The sequence below is a fragment of the Pseudophryne corroboree genome, chromosome 7 (genome assembly GCF_028390025.1).
Source record: "Pseudophryne corroboree isolate aPseCor3 chromosome 7, aPseCor3.hap2, whole genome shotgun sequence".
NCBI classification, from domain to species: Eukaryota; Metazoa; Chordata; class Amphibia; order Anura; family Myobatrachidae; genus Pseudophryne; species Pseudophryne corroboree.
Genome location: NC_086450.1, coordinates 61,526,495 through 61,535,374, shown reverse-complemented (window position 1 = coordinate 61,535,374; position 8,880 = coordinate 61,526,495).

Sequence of the window (8,880 nt, the reverse complement as noted above, 5' to 3'; positions counted from 1 at the left end):
TGGCTCCCTCGAGAAACGTGACATGCAGTCAGTCAGTGCATGTCACGTTTCTGTGCAGAGGAGCCGAGCAGGAGGAGGTCCCAGCTTCAGCCCGCCGCCGCTACTGAGGGACATCACCATCCGTGACCCAGCCAGTCACACAGCGCTGCGCAGCCGGCCCTGATACCCCCTTCCTCCTCCCCCACATGGTGAGCCGTGGCACAGGCAACAGTGCCCGATCCGACCACCCGCCCTTTTCATTTGAGCCTGACAGGGGATGCGGCTGCTATGGGGCCTGGACTTTTTACAGGTCCCGCCGCTCCCCTGCAACCAGACACCTGTAGTGTCTTCCAACGCTGGTCCTTTAGCCCCACCAACTCTCCCCAGAGCTCAGCTCCATGCTGCAGAGTGCACGCTGCACGGAATCTCGGATTTCCACCCCTGTGCCTGCCCTGCCACCTGCTCAGGACCTAGGTGAGTGCCCTGCCATAATGTGTAAAAAGGGGATGCTGTTTGCCGTAATGTGTAAAAAGGGGGACGCTGTCTGCCGTAATGTGTAAAAAGGGGGACGCTGTCTGACGTAATGTGTAAAAAGGGGACTCTGTCTGCCGCAATGTGTAAAAAGCGGACTGGGGGACTCTGTCTGCCGTAATGTGTTAAAAGGGGGATGCTGTCTGCCGTAATGTGTTAAAAGGGGGATGCTGTCTGCCGTAATGTGCAAAAAGGGGACTCTGTCTGCCGTAATGTGTAAAAAGGGGGAATCTGCCTGCCGCAATGTGTAAAAAGGGGACTCTGCTGTAATGTGTAAAAAGGGGACTCTGCCGCAATGTGTAAAAAGCGGACGGTGTCTGCCGTAATGTGTAAAAAGGGGACGCTGTCTGCCGTAATGTGTAAAAAGGGGGACGGTCTGCCGTAATGTGTAAAAGGGGCTCTACCTGGTGTAGTGGCGCTACTGTGCGGCGTAATTTGAATAATGGAGACTACTGAGCACCGTAGTATGAATTGGTATTATTTTGTGGCCACACCCCTTCCCCATGAAGCCATGCCCCTATATATTTTTTGCGCACCTACGGCGCGCACTGCCCCAGTCTTGCACGGGGAGGGGGGAAGCGCCAATGCCATTTCTTTCACATAGCGCCAAAATGCCTAGTTACGGCACTGGCGGGTACCTATCGGGAGCAGTGGGTACTCAACTGGACTGTACTCCTAGGCACCTGGCTACACAGCAGAAGTGGGTCTGATGTCAGAGGGCTTCCAGTTCAGGTGGAAATGCTTAATTCAATGTGTATGTATGTAACTGTATTAATGTTTGTATATATAGCCAGTTGGTGCTCCCCTCCCCTCTGTAGAATAACACCCCCCCCCACTATTGGCCTTCCATATGGAGGAGACACCCTCACTGCTGCCCTACCCTCCATATCCCCCTTCCCTCCTCCCACTGCTGCCCTCCCATATGGAGGAGACTCCCTCACTGCTGCCCTACCCTCCATATCCCCCCTTCCCTCCTCCTACTGCCCTTGTTGTGAGGCCACGCGCACCTTCAAGGTGCCCCCCCTGTCATTTTTTCCTGGATCCGCCCCTGGGTACTCCACATACAACCTCCCTTTGTGCCGCCTACAGTACCCTGAGCTTTGGATGTAGTGTTGAAATTTCTACAGTCCTCCTGGTTTGAGCCTCTGATGACGGTAGAAGACAAGTACCTCAGATGGAAGACAGTGATGTTATAGACCCTGGCTTCTGCTAGACGCGTCTCAGAATTGGGGGCCTTATCGTGTAAAAGTCCCTACTTGGTCTTTTACGAAGACAGAGGGAAGCTCCGGACAGACAGCAGTTCCTGCCGGAGGTTGTCTCCACATTCCACCTGAATCAACCTTATGTGGTTCCACCCTGTTCTGACGCTTTGGCTCCTCCGGAGTCTTTGGATGTTGTGCTTGCTTTGAAGATCTATATCAGGCGCACTGCTCGGGTCAGGAAGAGGGATTCTTTATGCATGCTTTATGATGCACAGAAAAAGGGTTATCCTGCTTCAAAGCAGACCATTGCTCGCTGGATTAGGCTTACTATCCAACAGGCCTATGTGTCGGCAGCCTTACCTATTCCTCAGTCTCTGAAGGCCCACTCTACAAGATCAGTGGGCTCTTCCTGGGCGGCTGCCCGTGGAGTCTCGGCCTTACAACTATGCCGAGCGGCTACCTGGTCGGAGAAGAACACTTTTGTGAAATTCTACAAATTTGATACCCTGGCCAAAGAGGATAACCAGTTTGGGCAGGCGGTGCTGCAGCAGTCTCCACACGTTCCCACCCGTTCTGGAAACTTTGGGACATCCCTATCTTACTAATGTGTCCCCAATATCACTTATGGATGCTAGAGAAAATAGGATTTTAAATACCTACAGGTAAGTCCTTTTCTCGTAGTCCATAAGGGATATTGGGCGCCCGCCTCTGTGCGGTGACTTTTTACAGGTTCTCTGTTATGTGTTACCTGTTCAGCTGTTGCCGTTTTCTGTTGCCAGCTGTTGCTGGCTCGGTTATGTTATGGTGTGCTGGTGTGTAAATCTCACCACACTTATTGTTGTTACGTTCCTTCTCTCAAGTATGTCCTTTCTCCTAAACTTCACACGTCAGATGCATACGCACGCCACTCAAGCACACTTATCTTAGTAAATAAAGACACAACAACTGTAATTGGCGTGAAAGGGGTCAGCTTTTTATTTTGACTGAGAGGGAGGCCTATTAATACTAAAACTAAAAATGCAGACTTCCCTCTCTAACTAAGGTGGCGGGGAGAAGAACGGTTAAGCATTATAAACAACTTAATAAGGGTAATCCAAAATTATATGACGAAATAGAGCAATAAACATGTGTGTGTGAGGGGGCCTTCTGCCCCAGATGTTCCGGGATCGGCCTCCTGCCTCCATCCCAGACATCGTAAATCCAAAATCCAAGGCCAGGGGTCGACCTTCTGCCACTACCCCTGTCCACCAACAGTTGTAGGGACGGAGGTACGCTCCGCCCTTACGGGTTAAAAAATAGGGCCACCGGCCCCGATATCCACACATGTTTATGATCTATCATATGGGCCCACCAGGTACGGTGGTGCCCATAAATTAATAATAGGACTGTAAAATGACCTAAAAGTTCATCCGAACTTACTAACAATAAACTCCTTAAATTGAACTAAAATAACCGTTCAGAAACCGGCCACCAAAAGCCGACACAAGTAACCCCATTGGAGCAACAAAAACCAACTCCCCAGGGCGGGAGGGTGGGTCACGAAAAACTTGAAAGAGGCAGGATTTCCTAGATCTGAAGACTATATGTATGTCAGACCGGCCCCTATACAGAATCCAGCCAATCACAATCCAGGCAGTTTCCCTTACGTTCCTCCCACAAAAACTGTAACCCCTTCTGTGCCAGAGTGATGCATTAAGAGGCGTGCCGCATGCCCAGCGATGAGTTTATGTTGTCTCGGCCACATTCATGACCTACGCAATCTTAAACTTCACACGTCAGATGCATACGCACGCCACTCAAGCACACTTATCTTAGTAAATAAAGACACAACAACCGTAATTGGCGTGAAAGGGGTCAGCTTTTTATTTTGAATGAGAGGGAGGCCTATTAATACTAAAACTAAAAATGCAGACTTCCCTCTCTAACTAAGGTGGCGGGGAGAAGAACGGGTAATCCAAAATTATATGACGAAATAGAGCAATGAACATGTGTGTGTGAGGGGGCCTTCTGCCCCAGATGTTCCGGGATCGGCCTCCTGCCTCCATCCCAGACATCGTAAATCCAAAATCCAAGGCCAGGGGTCGACCTTCTGCCACTACCCCTGTCCACCAACAGTTGTAGGGACGGAGGTACGCTCCGCCCTTACGGGTTAAAAAATAGGGCCACCGGCCCCGATATCCACACATGTTTATGATCTATCATATGGGCCCACCAGGTACGGTGGTGCCCATAAATTAATAATAGGACTGTAAAATGACCTCCCCCGAACTTACTAACAATAAACTCCTTAAGTTGAACTAAAATAACCGTTCAGAAACCGGCCAACTGCCAGGTTACCAACCTGCCACTGCCACCTGAACCGAAAACTCAACTCAACTAAACAAAACAGAATACGAAGAAAACTCACTCAACTCAAACTAAAGAAAACAGAATACGAAACTAAAAAAGACCTCAAGACCCGGCGCACCAGAGAAATTGCCACCCCCGGCCGACAAGCCATATAAGCTCGGATCCAGCCGCCTGCCTGCAAAAGAAGGGTGTTAGGCCCACCACTGAGGTTAAGAAACAAAATATAAGGGGAAATTGTGTAACCTAACCTGCATCCCTAACAGGAAGGGGGGGGGGGGAGGCGGGTCGCCCAATTTGACTTGAGGCAAAAACGCAAAACTTCGTCAGCCGGCAAAAGCCGTAATTAAAACTAACGATAAAACAAAAATTCCTCAAGGCCCCCGCAATTGCAAAGTGCAACTGCGACGAGCGGCTAATCCTCAAAAGGGCGCACTGGGAGGAAAAGGCCTGATATAGCGTCTGACTGCACCAGACCTCCACCTACCCAGTGCCCGGACATCGACTTCGGACCAACCCGCCGCAGCGGCTGCCGAAGCAGCGCTGATGCGGAAAGAGTGAGCCCCATAGCCGGCCAGAGATAGACCCAGGTATAAAATACAACGTGCCAAAACCAACAGGAATTGATACCTAGTCAACGGGGAACCGCCACAATGGACGAGCCACCCGGGAGGGCGCTGGAGGCCGTACAGACGAATAAGACCGGGCCGCGAGAACTGGACAAATGGCCCGCACACGAGCCCGACCCCACTCGAACCCACAGCCCCCTGCCCACTACGTCGGTCTTGGAGCGCTGCATCCCACACCACAAACCGTCGGGGCATACGACGACGTGGGCCGCCAGCATGGGCGAGGCAGAAGTCCGCGATACGGACACCCACTCACCCACCCTGAAAGGCCATCGTAAAGGCCGCCATGAAGAGGCGAACCTCGTATCCCCGCATTGTATCCCCGTTTCGTGAGCGCGGAATCCTACACCGCAAACCGTCGAGGCGTATGTTGACGGCTGTTATTGACGGAAAGGAAGGCTTATTAAATCCAAACTTGGATGAAAAACTCTCACTAACGGAGGGACGGTTAAAATATTGATCACACATAGCAGAAAGCATACAGCACATGAAAATAAAATATCTCAAAATTAGAAGTGAAATAATATCCTAAATGTTGTAGGGCCTGCTGCCCCGATGTTCCAGGATTGGCCTTCTGCCACCATCCCTGAAGGCCGGCTGCCCAGATGTTCAGGGATCGGCCTGCTGCCACCATCCCTGACATCCCGAATCCAATGCAACTATGGGCCATCTGCCTCGTGAGGGGTCTTACTAAGGCCGCTCCCAAGCGGCCAGACAAGCCGCGAAAGTTGCAGGAGCCAAAGACCTGTGGGCTAAGTCCTCCAATCCGCAGAAGTCCCTTTGGATTAGAGCTGTAGGAGCCAACTGCCTAAACCGCTGCCAGTCGACGCGAGAAAAGTATCATCAATGTCGTTGCACTCGGCCGGGACATGCGCGGCTCGCAACGGAATGTTGTTCACCCAGCATAGCAAGACTATCTGTGCGAAGACCAGCAGTACCGGCAAGGATGTGGACTCCTGCCTAATGATGGCAAAAGCCACGGCCGAACTGGTCGCACCAGAAGACCCCCTGTGTGTTACGCAGGGCATAGCGCCAGAGCTCCGATGCGCCCAGTACGGGAAAAATATACAGCGCCCAGTACGGGAAAAATATACAGCGATAGCAAGTGTGTCAGGAAGCGCTCGCTAATCGCAAGCACCAGAGGTGTCCTTGAAAAGCTCCAGGGAGGCGCCAGACACGACCGCCTCCCACCCAACACAGACGCAGCTGAAACTAACCAGAAATTCATCCCTTGTACGTAATTCGCCGAATTTCGAGGGACAATCTGAGAAAAGTGATGCGGGCGTCGAATCCCAACTGTCGCCCGCTCCAATCCTGCAAGCAAAATTAAACAGGCCCAATAGGGATTGAGCCCGCATGAAAATAAGCTTGGCCGCAGCAAGTGCGTAAAGGATGTCATCGTGAAGACGTAACACCGTGTCCACTGGGAGCCTACAGAGCCCGGCGACCGAATAAATCTGAATTCCGAGATAAACTACGGATGCAGAGGGCCATAAAGCCGCTCAGGCATCACCGGAACACCGAAGTGTGCGAAGAGGGCGAGTGCCCTCCGTAAGAAGCTAGTGCAGCGATCCGAGTCCTGTGGCACGATAAAAAGGAAATCATCCCAGCCGTGCGAAATTCGCCGTTGCTCGTCCTATGCTCCCCCCACCAAGGGAGGAAAGAACTGAATCCCTCGAAGTATGCGCAAGAGAGAGAACAACCCATAGGGAGGCACCGATTCTAATAGCCATCGTCAAATTTAACGAACCCATAAACCGAAAGGCAGAAGGGTGCAGAGGGAGAAGACGAAATGCTGACTGGATGTCCAAGTTACACATCACGACCCCCCGTACCAAAGGACCTAATGGTGGCTATGGCCGAATCAAAGGACAGGTAAATGACCCTACACCAATCATCGGTGTACTGATGACCCCAGGGGACAGGAAGATTTTGTAGGAGCCTAAATGTGCCCGCGGACTTCTGGGGCACTATCCCGATGGGGAACAAGATCAAACCCGGTAAGGGAGGGGTCCGTAAAAGGGGGGGGGTTATCATCCAGCCCAACGACAGCTCACCCGGAAGGTTTAGCGGAGCATGTCCGGAAACTCCCTAGCTGAACGCAGGTTCAAACCAGCCCCGGGACCTACTAGCCCAGAAATCGGTAATGGGAAACTGGAGGTGAAACCCGAGACCAAAAATTGGGTGGCCACCCGCCGCGGGTACCCTCGCAGCCAGGGTATGAGCGCCAGTAATCTGAATTGGGGTGGGGGCCAAGGCCAGCACCTGGGGCCGCGGGAACGCGACTCTGCCGGGCCTGCGGGCCCGAATTACCCATTGTCCCAGGACTGGTGCAGTCCTTGATGCCATGGGCTCCGCCACATCCGATGCAGGAGTGACAAAAACGACATCGACCACCCAACTCACAGTGGGCATTACCGAAATAGAAGCATTCACCATGCCCCGTGCGCGATGGACCCGCTCGAAGAACGGCAGAACGAGAGCCAGGCCGATTTCGCTCTCTTCTTGCCATCCCGCCGTCCTCGGTGCCTCGGAACCCTGTGTGAGCTCCGAACCTAATTCGATATCCTTTAGTAGATCTCCCGGCCATGCTGTTTGCGCCGGAAGCCCTTACCGTAACGCCGCTAAGCCGACCCCTTATACTCATGGTACAGTACGTGTATAAGGAATTGGTAGCGCACTAGGGTCCTGTGCTTGTCCGGACGCGTCTCTAAAGAACACGCCATGAAGATTAACATGCACCTAACTCAAGTAGGGGGGTTCGCAAAGCGTCTTTGCTGCCCAGTCCTTTTTTTTTTTCTAGGCGAAAGCAAAGCTTTAGGAGCATCGCCAGGAAGGGCGAAGATATGGACGTATTGGCCCTACGGATCCTGCCCCAGACCTGGGGCCTTAAACCACGTTGCACCGCCGTGTTAGCGCAGTGACCGGTGTCCGACTCAACCGACACTTGCGAGGTGGAAGAGGTTGAACACCGACGCACACGCCGTTTGACCCTGTGTAAACCGCCGTCGGAGGAGGACACCCCCTCCGAGGACGTGGAGCCAAGGGATGAGTCTGTGCCCCCGATGCCTACGCCTGTGTCTACGGCGCTTGGCAGAAAACCTTACACATATTGTCACCCACGCTAGGGGAGCGGGCTGAGGACTAGATCCCAACCCGCTACGGGGGGTAACTGCACTACCCCGGGACCAGTCAGGGTGCGATGAAGACTCACCTGCACGAGAAGCAACTCCGTCCGTCCCTGCACCCACCGGATGACTTGCTGAGGCATCGGCCGACTCCATTCCAGTCCCAACGTCCAAGACTGGGGAAACAAAAGAGACATTGTTCCTGGGACCCCCATCGGTCCCGCAGCTGCCGCGAGCGTTCCGCCAGAGGACAGGAGCTTCAGAAGTGTCTGCACAATGCTATCAGCCAAAGAAGCGATTGCCGGCCCTTGACCCCCGGGTACGGAGGATGCAAAGGGGGGCACCGCCGACACGACTGCGGCCCGAATGGCGGACAAGACGGTGACGTCCATCAAAGGTGCGGACACCGTCGCTCTAAGCTCAGACACGGCCCGCGAGTCCCGCGCCCCCACAGGAGGTTCACAAACCACCCGTAGGGAGCCAGGACCCGGAAGAACCCTCGCTGTCGGGTATAACGTCTTCGCAGTCCTGCTGCAATGAGCTCTGCCTGACCGCCTGCGCTGCGACCCCTTCCTATCTCGATCATTGGACTCACGATAAAATACCCGAGTGCCGTAACTACTAGAAAGATGCAGCGCATAGTCCGACAGAGGGCTGTCCGCAGCAGCGTACGAGTTCTCAGTAGGGACGCGGTGAGGGACAGACAACCCTGTACCCGCCAGTGAACGCTGGGCTGGGCACCTTAGCCTAGGACCGGCCGGGACGCCACGGCTGGTGGCGTCACAGTACGACGCGCGTGTAACCCCAGATGGAGGCGGAGCCACAGGTCCAACCACGGCAGGAGGGGGCTGGTGACCTCTCCCACTGCGGGCGGACGCGGAGCGTTCCTGCGCGACAGCCCCTGAAAGTTCCACCGGCGGCACCGCCCCATCAGCCAACGGCAGAGCGGGCGCGTCGCGCCGCCCCGCCCAACCCGTCCCTGAGCAGGGACATTACATCACCACCGGGCCCAGCAAGAGGAGGTCTCCCTGGGGGTTCCCAGGTGCGGGCCCGAGATATGGCAGT